This window comes from Micropterus dolomieu, linkage group LG12 (genome assembly GCF_021292245.1).
Source record: "Micropterus dolomieu isolate WLL.071019.BEF.003 ecotype Adirondacks linkage group LG12, ASM2129224v1, whole genome shotgun sequence".
NCBI classification, from domain to species: Eukaryota; Metazoa; Chordata; class Actinopteri; order Centrarchiformes; family Centrarchidae; genus Micropterus; species Micropterus dolomieu.
The window spans coordinates 5,611,993-5,625,757 of NC_060161.1; the positions used below are offsets into that span (position 1 = coordinate 5,611,993).

Here is a 13,765-nt window from a genome sequence, read left to right on the forward strand (position 1 = left end):
GTGTAGGCTGCCTCCCTCCCCTCTCTCTCTCTCTCTCTCTCTCTCCTTCACCCCAACCGGTGGAGGCAGATGGCCGCCCACCCTGAGCCGTGGTTCTGCTCGAGGTTTCTGCCTCTTAAAGGAAGTTTTTCCTTGCCTCTGTCTCCTAGTGCTGCTCTTGGTGGGAACTGTTGGGCTTCTGTAAATAACATCACAGAGTACGGTCTAGACCTGCTCTTTTATGAAAAGCGCTGTGAGATAACTGTTGTTGTGATTTGGCGCTATATAAATAAAATTGAATTGAATTGAAAAATATGAAATATCCTAGAAATGTCAAAATACACCGGAGGGGGGCTTTAACTTGTTATATGTGTAATACCTGCAGCTGGGAGTCTGATGCTGCGTTCTCAGAAATTTTTTACCTCCAACTACAAAAACTATCCTTGAACACGGCTTGTATTCCTTTGAAATCCAGTTAAAACACCTTAATTGCATCATAAATAATTAGTGTTTGTGATCTTTTTTTATCTTGAAGAGAATATTAATCAGTAAAGTAATGAAACTTTAAAGAAAAGAAATTCAGTCTCATAATGTACTACTTGGTTTGCAGTGTTTTTATTATTATAAATTTACAGTGATTTAAATTAAAATTAAATGAAAGGTAAATTCTGGTCTGAACTCAGTTTTGATTGGTTGAATGATTGATTGATTGAAATTATTTGTGTGTGTTGTAGGAGAGGCCACCTGCTGCTGTACATCCTCCTGACCAGCAGGTGGCCTCGTCTGCACTCAGCACAACCAAAGATTACAGACAGCACAGTTTCTGCTTCACTACATGTAAATACAGAAATAAATCAGCAGGAAAACTTGTGAGAAAGGTTTAGTGTTACAGATGAGGAGCTGCAGGGGGAGCCGACGACACCATCACAGTGAACTCCATCAGGGAGGAGGATGATGATGAAGAAGGTGGAGGCAGCTGCTGGTTTCAGGCTTTACAGCTGAACTCCAGAGTCCTGGTCTTTTTCTGCCCGGGAACCACCAAAACCTCAACGTGACACTGAAGCGTCTGGAAAACACAACAGGAAGTGGATTTTTCACATTAAAAGACCTTTACCTACAAATCCTGTTTGAAAGAGACAGCAGAGGACGTTAAGAAGAGGAAAAAACAGTGAGCTGTCCTTCCTCCTGCTGGACTGGTCAGTAATATCACTGTGCCTTGTGTTGTCACACCTGCTTGGTAGTAATGTGATCATAACAACTGCATGTGAACAGCTGTCCTTGTATACCACAGTTTGTATATCACATTTCCAACCAGCTGTGAAATCAGGTCATCAGTTCTTGACCAATGACCACAGATGTTTTTAGTGAGGTCCCAGTGACCTTTGACCTCCAAATTCTAAGCAGTTCATCTTCCAGTCAAAGAACGTCCCTCCAGGTGTTCCTGATATATTGTGTTCACCTGTACAAACCCCCCATGGTGCACCAGTTCAGACTCACCTTGCGAGGAAACTTAAAGTTGCATTTGGACAGATTTTGGACGCTGGGGGGTTTACGGCAGACGGTCCTGGAAATCACCAAATCCACGATGTACAAAGTCCCTGCAACAACCTGAACAACAAACACACGAGACAGCAGAGTCACTAAGTACTGTACTTAAGTAGAAGTGGGAGGTACTTGTACGTCACCTGGGTAACTGCTGATGGCTGCAGTCACACAGTGCTTTAGAATTTGTCTCTCATTCACTAACACTCAGCTGGCTCGACCATCAGGAGCAAACCTTTTACTCCGCTACATTGAGAACTTTAGTTGATTACGTTGTCTATGAAGATTCTCAGTCATCCAGGTCATAGTAATCCAATGAAGGTTAAAGTCAAGGGCAGCTGGACTTGGTTGAAGATACTGGAAGACGTTTCGTCCCTCATCCAAAGGACTTCTTCAGTTCTGACTGACTGGCAGGGAAACTCAGCTATTTAACCTCAGTGGGGTCGTTGGCCCGGGTCATCGATACCGCTGGTTCGTTAGTGTTCCCAGTTGCTGTGACGACAGTCGTTACAGTCGTTCAGACTACCTGTGGCCAAGACTGAACGACCATCGTTGGTATCTTCACCTGAGGCCAAGACTGAACGACCATCGTTGGTATCTTCACCTGAGGCCAAGACTGAACGACCATCGTTGGTATCTTCACCTGAGGCCAAGACTGAACGACCATCGTTGGTATCTTCACCTGAGGCCAATAGGTTACGTTTGTTGAGTTTCCTGGGAAGTGATGAAAGGACAGCATTGTAAGTGGGGGATAAGTGGTGGCGTAGACCCCCTCCCCTGTTCAATGACGAAGGACAGAGGACACCCTTCAGATGTTACATCTGAAGGGTGTCCTCTGTCCTTCAGATGTTACATCTGAAGGACAGAGGACACTCTTTTGAGGACCACCAGGTGCACATTTTAGACAGAGAAGATGGATGGTTTGAAAGAGGTGTCAAGGAAGCATCTACACCAGGGTTGAGAAGCCGTCATTGAACAGAGGAGGGGGTCTACGCCACCACTTATCCCCCACTTACACACACACCGAGCGAGACGGTTTGAAGGTCAGTCATTAAGGGATTCCAGACTCTGGACCAGACAAGGACCAGAGAGGTCCAGCTGTTCTGCTGTTGACCTTTGACCCCACAGAGTGCCCGGATGTGTCGTACCTGACTCTCTGCCTTCTTGATGGAGGAGATTCTGTAGAGGAAGGCGTCGTTTGATTTGGTGTTGTAGTGGTTGATGGCGACGACGAGGGCCTTCTGGAGGTCGGGGTCATTGTTGTTGATGGGGAATGGAGCTCCAGGTACTGGGACGGTAGTACGGCTCACCTCCCCCAGCACTGAAGGGGAAGACGAGACATTCACATTTTTTGACCTCTGACCTTAAAGTGGTGTCTCCAACATTTGCGTCAATAAAGTTTGTTCTGATAGAGTTTAGACTGCAGGATATCTGACTTTATTTTCGTCTAGTGCTGCTTTCTACCTCTAATGCAGTACATCTCAGAGTACTTTTTACTGCACTACAGAGCTGTTTTCAGAGTGTTAAACATTATAATTTGATGATTGAGGACATAAATAACAAGCTGACAGGACGCACAACGGCAAACAAACACTGCAGTCCTGTTTGTTTGAGTTTATAATTAGAACAAATATGAAGTAAAACAGCTTCAACAAGCAGAAGCTATTTTAATTCAACACGTTATTTCCTGGAGAGAAATTCTTCCTGCTGGTACACCCCTCATATTTGTTAAATATCTGATTAAATCTTTTCCTGTGACAACACTGAAGAAATGACTCTTTGCTACAATGTAAAGTAGTAGAGTAGTAGAGTGTGCAGCTTGTGTAACTGTAAATTTGCTGTCCCCTCAGAGTCAATCTCTAAACGGGGTCAACAAAGGTTCCACTTGATGCGATCACTGAATTCTTTTAATATCTCCCAGAGGATCTTATGTCTTTTATCTGCTGGTTTTATGGATTGTCTGTGAAGGACAAGAATAGCCTCAGCACTGTAAAACTGTATAGCTGACAGACCTGAGCTCCCTCTGAAAAAAACGAGTGGTCCAGAAGGCTAGATGGTGATGTTGCAGTGGATAAGACATATGCCTTTGGTGAGAGAGACCCGTATTCAAATCCCCACTGTGACACATCCAGTATTGTGTCCCTGAGCAAGACACTTAACCCAACTAGTTGCTCCAGAGGTGTATGACCTCTGATAAATAGCAACTGTAAGTTGCTAAATGAATAAATGTCGATGAGTCATTCAGACCACGTTCTTAGTCAGGAATTCTGTTTAATGCCCTTGAGATAGCGCTACCTCACCACCCCCCCCCCAAAAAAGAAAACTGACCAATATGCAAATTATTTTATTCCTTCTGCCATCAGCAACTAGACATGGGCCAGACATTGTAAACCTGAGAACCCTCGTGTATTTGTTCCTTTATTATTTATTGTCTATTTCTTTTTTTGAAGACAAACAGGAAGCACACCGGGAAAACATTCCTGTGAATTTGGGTGTTTCTAGTGTTATGAAAAAATGTTGTTCAGCAGCTGACTGTCAGAGTCCAGAGGTGTGTCTATGAACGCACCAGCAGGAATGACATTTATAATCTGTATTACAACTATACAGCGTATTGAATATATGTCATTCTTACTCAATATTTTTATAATATTGACATCTGTGTTAATAAAACCATTTCTTCTCATTGCTGTTAATCTTTGATGAATCAACCACTGCAGATAGTTTCTGGCAGGATGATTTGATAATGATCATTTAATATTAGATGACACTAATTAGATCACAGTTCATCTCCACAACCTAAAACTCTTTTCACACAACAATCACAGAGAAACGGTGCTTCACTAAACATTTAACACGAGTTCTCTTTAGTTTCTCCCCACTAAATATCTGCAGCTTCAGAGCTGAAAGAAGCTCATTTCTGTTTGACTGAGGAGTTTTATGTTGCAGAGTTTCCTCTTTAGACACCAGTGTGTGACTTTATTGACTGTAGGAACAGTTTTAAGATCTCAACAAACTGGTGTTTGTGTCATTTATTCTCAAAACTGAGCTTGTTTCTAAAAATGCATCCAAATAACAAGAAAAGATGTTCATGCACAGATGACGTCATGTTATAGTTTTACACGTGAAATTGTTAAAATCATGTTAGCTTGAAAATAAGAAGCTGAAAACTGGTGGTTTGGAAAAAGGAGGAATCCAGCGTGGCCCCTTTCCAACATTAAACCGTGTTAAAGAAGAAGAAACTTTTACCCAGAACGCCGAGCAGAGAGACGAGCAGCAGCGTCTTCAGTCCCATCATGCACTCTGTCTGTGAGTTCTCGTCTGTTTGGTGTGAGGCGTCGATGCTCTGAACACAGATCAGCTCTGTTCACAGGAACAAACTCTCCTGCTCGTTCCTTTATACTCAGCAGCTGCACCTTGTGTGACTCGACATGTGACGTCTCAGAGACTGAAATCCACTGGAATCACATTTACTGAGCATCAGTCAGGCTTCTTCTTAATGTTCACACTGGTGTTGATTTGACAGGAAGTCTCTTTTTCCCTTCATGTCACAAAACCAAATTTATTATTTTATTGTCTCAACAAAGAAAAACTTAAGTTGTTTAATAGTATTTTGCACCTTTTACCCCTAATATTTATATAAAACTAATTATAGGAAGAAAACCCACTCATCAGGATTTGAACACTCAATGTTATAATTATTAATCAGTGAAGTGTCAAACTGAGCTACCAGAGGAGCAGATTTGAGTTCACATCTCATTGCTAACCTACAACAAGCTGCCTAAAGTCCTCTGTCTGTGCGTGTAGTTGTGATTTTGTGGTTCTGTGCAATAATTAACTTGTAATATTATGTGTGTAATACCTGCAGCTGTGAGTCTGAATTCAGAGTTTGATGTCTCAGGTTCTGGCTCGACTCTCGCATGAGCTCCCGACCAGGGCTGATTTCAGACCCATCAAAATGTTTATTTAAACCGAAACGGTGGTACTTTGAACCAAAGCCAATTCCTCATATGTGTAAAACACTACTTGGCAATAAAGCTCCTTCTGATTCTTTTGATTCTGTTGCATACTGAAGCACACCGCACGTCACTATCATTGTAATCTGGCTAGTGTTTATTTAAATGTCGCTGCTGATTGGGTAACACCTCTTACACACCCACCAAACAGGACATTGCATACCTCAAAGCCTGTTTGACACCAAAATATTTCATTATAAAAACATCCTCGCTTCCTAAAAAAAAGTCCTCTCTTTCTAAAATGTCCTCAACTTGAAGGTTACAATTGAGGTCCTCACAAAAATACATGGGCAAACACTCACTATTCATTTTAATGCATATTTGGATTGTTCGTTAAGTAATACACAGAAAAATCAAACTTAATAAGGTTATGTAAGGTGAAGATGCCAACAATGGTCTTCAGACGTGGCCTCGGGTGGTTATAACAAACATAACGGCTGTCGTTACAGCAACCAGGAGCACTCACGAACCAGCGGTATCGACGATCGTGGCAAACGACCCCACTGAGGCCTGGACCACGAAGCAGGATTTGAGCTTATCCAGGTAACTTCAGGGTTAACCCTGCTGGGTTTTCAGCACCACGAAGGTGGTTCACTTCTTCCCATGGTAACTTATGCTGAACGGCTAACCTGCTCCGGAACAGGTTCTGTTCCAGATCAGAGACTAACTCTGTGAAAATGACGTCACCATCTGTAGGAAATCCCACAGACTGTTTTAGCCAATAGGCTGCTTTATGTTTGCAGAGGTGATGTGGAGAAACTCTTGACTCCAGCGATATAATCCTGCAGAGACTGAGCCTGCAGGTTTTTACAGCACAGCAGGATCAGCCTATTTACTGCCTTTAAATGTCTTTAATATTTTTTAATGAAAGGGGTTTTATTTTTCAATATTAGGAGCAGTTTGGTAGGGATATTGAAATACTAAATTTAATATGAACGTAGGCTGTTTATTTTAGGTTAGTATAGCTTTCTTAGGCCTGCTACAGAGACTGCGGTCATGTTCATGTTCATCATGTGAGCTTTCAGCAGCCTAGATGTTGACATTCAGTCTTTCAGACACTATACAAGTACGGAGCATTTATTTGAGCTCATTTTATGGCATGAATGGAGTTTTGTTTCATTGCTTTATGAAGTTAATTTAGAACAACGTTTGGAACACTTAAATTAATCTCATTTTTGAAGGAATGACAAGTTTTTTAAAGTGAGGGGGAATACCACTTATTCAGTGCCCGAGTCTTTTAATGTGGAGACGCCGACACACAGCCGAGCTGAAAGAATAAGGCTGATATTTTCATCCAGCTCATAAGAACACTTTAAATCAACACAATATACTACTGTTCATTTAGACATTCACACTGTCAGGGAGTTTCTGTCTCCCTGCATGTGTCAGCTGCAGCCGTGCTGCTGTCGTGTTTCTGTAGTGTTACGGTTTAATGCTCGTTCATAAAATATGACGCTCTGCTGACAGTGGACCTGTTCATGTCTGTGACTGGTCATCTGCTGCTAACTCCGCCTCTTTTATGCTGGATTGGGAAACCCTGGGTTGACTTACCGAGTCGATAACCAGCTTCGTGGTAGCGCTTATCCCGACTGTTCGGGTTAATGAAACCAGATAACGAAAACATATCCTGGGTACGTTGAACTTGCTTCGTGGTGCAGGCCCCAGGTAAACATGTGATCGGGTAAACAGGTAAACATGTGATCGGGTAAACATGTGATCAGGTAAACATGTGATCGGGTAAACAGGTAAACATGTGATCGGGTAAACATGTGATCAGGTAAACATGTGATCGGGTAAACAGGTAAACATGTGATCGGGTAAACATGTGATCGGGTAAACAGGTAAACATGTGATCGGGTAAACATGTGATCAGGTAAACAGGTAAACATGTAAACATGTGATCAGGTAAACATGTGATCAGGTAAACAGGTAAACATGTAAACATGTGATCAGGTAAACATGTGATCAGGTAACTCACCCAGAAGATGATGTTGTAACTGAACATCAGGTATTTGTAGCAGCAGCTGACCTCAGCGTTGTCATAGCGATAGTAGTACATCTGTCACAACACACTGCAGTTACATACTGTACACGTACACTGGTACTGTTAGCAAAACAGAACTGGACCCCGGTACTGTTAGCAGTATCAAGAACAACAGAACTGGACTGGACCCCGGTACTGTTAGCAGTATCAAGAACAACAGAACAGAACTGGACCCCGGTACTGTTAGCAGTATCAAGAACAACAGAACTGGACTGGACCCCGGTACTGTTAGCAGTATCAAGAACAACAGAACTGGACTGGACCCCGGTACTGTTAGCAGCATCAAGAACAACAGAACTGGACCCCGGTACTGTTAGCAGCATCAAGAACAACAGAACTGGACTGGACCCCGGTACTGTTAGCAGTATCAAGAACAACAGAACAGGACTGGACCCCGGTACTGTTAGCAGTATCAAGAACAACAGAACAGAACTGGACCCCGGTACTGTTAGCAGCATCAAGAACAACAGAACTGGACCCCGGTACTGTTAGCAGTATCAAGAACAACAGAACTGGACTGGACCCCGGTACTGTTAGCAGCATCAAGAACAACAGAACTGGACTGGACCCCGGTACTGTTAGCAGCATCAAGAACAACAGAACTGGACTGGACCCCGGTACAGTATCAAGAACAACAGAACAGAACTGGACCCCGGTACTGTTAGCAGTATCAAGAACAACAGAACAGAACCGGACCCCGGTACTGTTAGCAGCATCAAGAACAACAGAACTGGACTGGACCCCGGTACTGTTAGCAGTATCAAGAACAACAGAACTGGACTGGACCCCGGTACTGTTAGCAGTTAGCTTGTAACTGGTTCGGTTTCAAGTCTTTAACTTTAAATGTTAGCATTAACTTTGTTAGCTTAGCTTAGCTCTGGGTGTGAGCTAGTTAACAACTGGGCGCCTTTGCCTCGCTATGTTTCTGTAAAGTACCGACACGGTACCGAATTGTTCACCGCCCATCCGGTTCCTTTGCGCGGTACCGAAGAGCAGCGTTACCGTGCCGTTATTAGCCGGTAATGTGCCGTTATTAGCCGGTAATGTGCCGTTATTAGCCCGTAACGGTGAACCGGAGTTCCTGGAGAGTTTGCTGCGGGCTAACAGGAAGCGGCTAACGCTGGAGCTAAAGTGAAGTACAGGGAGCGGGTTCCTGTAGCAGAGAGGTAGCAGAGAGGTAGCAGCCTCACCTGAGCTCAGAGAGAGGGAGTCACCTGTCCTTACCTCTCAGCAGTCTGTAGAAACACGACCAGGCTCCTCCGACTCTGTCAGAAACACACCCTGCTGATAACGGACCGCTGCTTCCTCCAACAACAACAACAAGCAGCCAGCTGCGGCTTTCAGGACTTTACAGGTGCTGCCGCCCCCTGCTGGCCCGGAGGGGGAAGGACCAAAGCCTCTGTTCTTCACCCAGCAGCTCTCTCTCCGCTTCAGTATCCCAGGTACACGCACCTGTCTTTAATAACAGGTTTCCTGTCCCAGCTGTTTCTTTAGCTTCTCCTTTTGCAAAGCTTGTATTTAGTCTGCTCTCTCCTCCCTTTAATACCTACCTGGCAGGTACCCAGCACCATCTGAAGCTTCTGGGATCTGAAGACCATTTCCAGCATTAAATCTTCTCTATTCTTTCCAAAACTGTAAATTCAATTCAGTTTTATTTATACGGCACCAAACAAACGCCACTCAGATCATTTCTCAGTTTATGGAGCAGAGGCTCGATGACCAGAGAACAGAGGGCAGCCCGGTGTGACCCCCTCTGACCAGTGAAAGGAGCTCTCAGACCCCCATTCATTTTTAGAACACCTGCAGTGTGACTATACAGAACCTGGATCTGGGCTATAAAGCCTGGGCTGAACCCAAAGGCAGCTAGAGTTCACCACAGATCCAGGAGTTCAACCCGGGTCTGCAGCCAACGAGCTAGAGACCTCCAAAACATCACACATTAAAGTGACACTGCCGGCCACACAGTATGTCTGATCAGCGTGGATAACAGCAGCCGTCACCTCTGGAAGCCTGGGGGCCAGGACCCGGGACAGTACGTTATAGTCTGTGCAGAGCAGGGAAACTGGTCTCCAGGTCTTCAGCTCCTGCAGGTCTCCCTTCTTGGTGAGCAAAGTGATGAGCGCCCTCCCGCGGCTCAGAGGCAGCCGACCTCTCCTCCAACAAGTCTTCACTCAACACCGACCAGCAGGACCGACCGTCCGGGCCAGGAGCCCTGCCACCCTGAGAACCCATCAGCGTAAAATTCATCAAGGGAAACACGAGCCTCCAACTTCACCCTGGCCTCAGCGTGCACCTGAGGAAGAGCAGTGAAGAAGCTGCTGCACACACCTGTCAGCTAATTTCCGTGAGGAAGCAACATGAGGTTCTTGATGATTCCTGTCAAGCTTTGGATTTTCAGTACATTTAAAAACACCTCCTAAAAACAAATCCTCATCACTGTTACCGTCACACAGGACATTAAGCGCCGCTAACCCGTCTGCTGCGCCTCAACAAAAACAAGGTTTTCAGCAATAAACAGCCCTCAATCATTTTCTCCTTGACTTTGTAGGAAGAAGGTAAGAAAGTCCTGGAAACACACTCCCACCGCTCCTCTACAGCTGGACCCCCCAGACACTTTCATTATCTACTCTGTGTTTCCATCTGTGTTCTTCAGCTCCAGCAGCTTGAAAGAAGCAGTTCTGTTAACTTCGGCCCTCCATTTAGCTTCAGAGCGCCTCTGTTGGAATCCCACATGGAGAAAAGAGGCCTGAGAAGAGAACAAGAGGAAACTGGTTTCAGCATCAGCAGCTATTTGTGCTTTGACTCTGAGGATCGGATAGACTTCCTGCTCTGTTAGAACATCATCTGCAGAGTTTCCTGATCTTTCTGTCAGAGACTCAGCTGACTCAACAAATAGCTCAGCAGCCGGAACGCTACAACCTGTGAGGCGAGGGTCAGGTGACCAGCAGAGACCACAGACGGCGTCGGGAGTGAAAACGCTGCCTCACTGATCCACATGGACAAAATAACAGCTGTCAGGACCAGGTTCCAGGTGTTCCTAATAAACCGGTCAGCTCGCTGTGAATGTGTCGGTACACTCTGCGTGTGTGATGTGATCTGTTACCGTGACTCCTCGCCTCCAGCAACCCATCACCGTCTCCATGGCAACAGCAAGTGATGCCACACGTTATGGATAATTTCGTCTCATCAGTTCGGGGGGTGGGGGGGTCTGAATCACAGCTTCCAAGGTTCAGGTTCAACACTGAAACAAACTCACATCGTCTGCAGCACCAAAATCTGTTCAAAAGAGCCCACATTTAAACTCAGTAAGCAAGTTTGAAGGTGGAACTGACCGGATCAGAACCGGTCGTCACCTCCAGCTGTCTGTAGATACTGGATCCATCTGGTTTTACTGTGACACAGTGATTCAGATTCACTGAGCTCAGTGATGTCTGCAGATCTGATCTGAAGTTCTCTCACTCCTCAGTCCGGGTTCTTTCCCAACTAGAAAGAACCTTTAGTTTGTGTACTCTGAGACAGATCTGGATCTAAACAGACGAGAACCCGGGCCTGTTCCCTTCAACAATCTCTGATTCAGCTTCAGACACTCTGAGAACTCCTCACTGTCTTTTTCTGTCTTGTTTAATTCACAGAGAAGAACTTGTGGTCCAGGTGAACCTGATCTGGGCTCTGTGGTTGTTTCCTCAGAGCTGGGAGAACAGATAATCCTCAGTAATCCCACTTAATCCAACAATATGGGGCTGGTGAGAGGAAGTAATAAGAGGGGGATCGGGATCAGATGATGGCAGAGCAGCAAAAGCCCTGTTAGTAACACATTCAGACTTTCCTCTGTATAAATGCTGAAAATGTGAATGGAGTTTGGAACAGAGAGTAAATGTGAGCAGAATACCTGAGAAACACGCTTATTTACACCTGATAACAGCTGATCCTGGTCCATAAATATTCATCGGGCCACACTGAGCTGCATTAATATTCATTATTCTCCCCTTTCATTTAACAGGAACAGTGCACATAAATGAAATAGATTTCATCTGCAGTCCTTGGACAGGTGTTTTACTGTCACATAAATCATGAGAATGTGCAACAAAAGAGATGTGAATCCAGACATTGTACTTTTACCATTTAACAATACCTTTATTGAATTTTGAACAATCAACACAGGATGCAGAGTCCTCACGTATCACTTCCACGCACGTCTTTACACGTTTCACTAATTGACATGTCTTCCCAGCCACCAGAACGTGGCTTGTGTGCTTAAAGTTCAGCGTTTAAAGGACTTTTTCTATTCATAATCACGGACAGACGCTGGCTAACATTCTTCCACAATATTTGAACTCTCGGGCTTTCCCGTAAACAGTGAAGTAAAGAACCTTCTCATCAGAGCATGTGGAGCACGTATCTGCAACATTAGGAGATATCCGATGTAACCGGGGTCGTGTGCGTTCTCAGGAGCCATTCATATAGAAGTGATTTAAACTTTGGATCCACAGTCTGTTTTTAAACGGGCACTCTCCCTTCTATGTCAGTTTTCTGTGCATTTAAGGTATCCGATGCTGAGGAGGTGGAAAACTTCCCCAGCACGTTTCGTCCGGCGCTGCCAGTGGTGCTACTCACACCATGCCTTTAGACTTTGATGACATGCAGCTTTTTCAGGAATTTGATATCTCTGACATAACTGATCAAAAGAGAACCTCCCTCTGTCCAGATTCTGAATCCTCCATCTTTAAAACCAGGTTTAATAAAGTAAACTGAGATATGATGGATACATCCCAGCCCAGGTGTTGTGGGAGGCAGAGACTGTCTTCCTAACAAAGGGACACCTTTAACTCAGTACCACATCTGGATATTTTATGAATATGAATTTAAATCTGGAATAGGTTGTCAAGGAGACATATACCATTGCTGAGGTTAACTGGGCCACCCAATAATACCACCTCCCCTTTCATAAGGCATGTAGTAAGTGAAGGCTGGCTCTCCTGTTATTCAAATCGACTAAGTCATTTAGTAACTGTACCGTAACATGCATTGGACCGAGGGAGTGAAGGCGCATTTCATTTAAAGAAAACAACAACAACATTCCCAAGCCTGACAATTTTAACAATAGTCACAGTAAATATTTTTTTTAAAGGTAAATTACATGCACACACACAAACTAAAGTACATACGAAATCAATAAATAAGAAATGGGGGGGGGGTCTCCAGATTCTCAGCCAAAAGTTAAAACGTAGGAGGCTGATGGCAGAGTAGGGGGGTGATCTCAGCAGCACCCAGAGAGGAGAAATGGGAAATAAATGGTTCCCAAACCAAACAAAACGTTTTGTTGCTTATCAAATAGCTAATCCCTTCAGTGGAGCTCGTCATGAAGCCAGTCAACACGAGCTGCTCTGATTTTCAGTTTAGAAGAACCAGCAGTTAAAGAGCAGGTGAGGGCGCCCTTATGAAGATTTGAGAGTGATTGTTGAGCCCAACGCTACTGACAGGGAATTACAGATAGATTTCCAGAGAGTCATCAGTCTTGGATAAAGCCAGAACATATGGAGGCGTGATGCAGGGGCTTCCCTACATCCGTCACAAGTAGGGTCCATGTCTGGTTTAACCTTTGCTGGTCTGTCCAATAAATGCGATGTCCAAATGTGAACTGTATGAGCGCATATAGAACTTCTTTCCCCTCCTCATCTTTAAACGTATGATCCAAATCGTCCTCCCAGCTTTGTCTTGAATCCAAGTCGAACTTGGTCTGTAGAACAAGCCTCTTTTATTATATTTTTATTATACTGTATTTCTTGAAATTATGGCTGTCAGTACTATTTTGTGTTTCTGTTGTATTTCAAAAAATAAAAAAGATTTGCAGATTGCTTGTCTAGTTAAACACAGTGAGAGGAGCCTTGATCCTCACCTGACGATGCCTTTGTAAACTTCATGTGGTTTCTAATCGGCTGTGGTGCAGAAACAGTGAGGCTTACATGTTCCTGGTATCTGTCAGTGGTCGTACTTGGTGCACTAGATGTTCAATTCAATTCAATTCAATTCAGTTTTATTTATATAGCGCCAAATCACAACAACAGTTATCTCACAGCGCTTTTCATAAAGAGCAGGTCTAGACCGAACTCTGTGATGTTATTTACAGAAGCCCAACAGTTCCCACCAAGAGCAGCACTAGGTGACAGAGGCAAGGAAAAACTTCCTT

The 13,765-nt window shown here is 44.2% G+C and overlaps 3 long non-coding RNA genes across 3 annotated transcripts; 1 reads left to right on the forward strand and 2 right to left on the reverse strand.

The window, feature by feature from the left end:
• Positions 1-578: 578 nt before the first annotated feature.
• Positions 579-4,921, reverse strand: LOC123980978. Its single transcript, XR_006827632.1, has 3 exons — positions 4,768-4,921; positions 1,477-1,587; positions 579-1,045 (listed from the first exon to the last, which is right to left on the reverse strand). It is a non-coding gene; the product is annotated as an uncharacterized LOC123980978 (long non-coding RNA).
• A 1,833-nt stretch (positions 4,922-6,754) lies between these two features.
• On the reverse strand, positions 6,755-8,994 carry LOC123980756. Its single transcript, XR_006827549.1, has 3 exons — positions 8,803-8,994; positions 7,513-7,593; positions 6,755-7,179 (listed from the first exon to the last, which is right to left on the reverse strand). It is a non-coding gene; the product is annotated as an uncharacterized LOC123980756 (long non-coding RNA).
• LOC123980757 lies at positions 8,259-11,475 on the forward strand. Its single transcript, XR_006827550.1, has 2 exons — positions 8,259-9,020; positions 9,136-11,475. It is a non-coding gene; the product is annotated as an uncharacterized LOC123980757 (long non-coding RNA).
• The last annotated feature ends 2,290 nt before the right edge of the window (positions 11,476-13,765 follow it).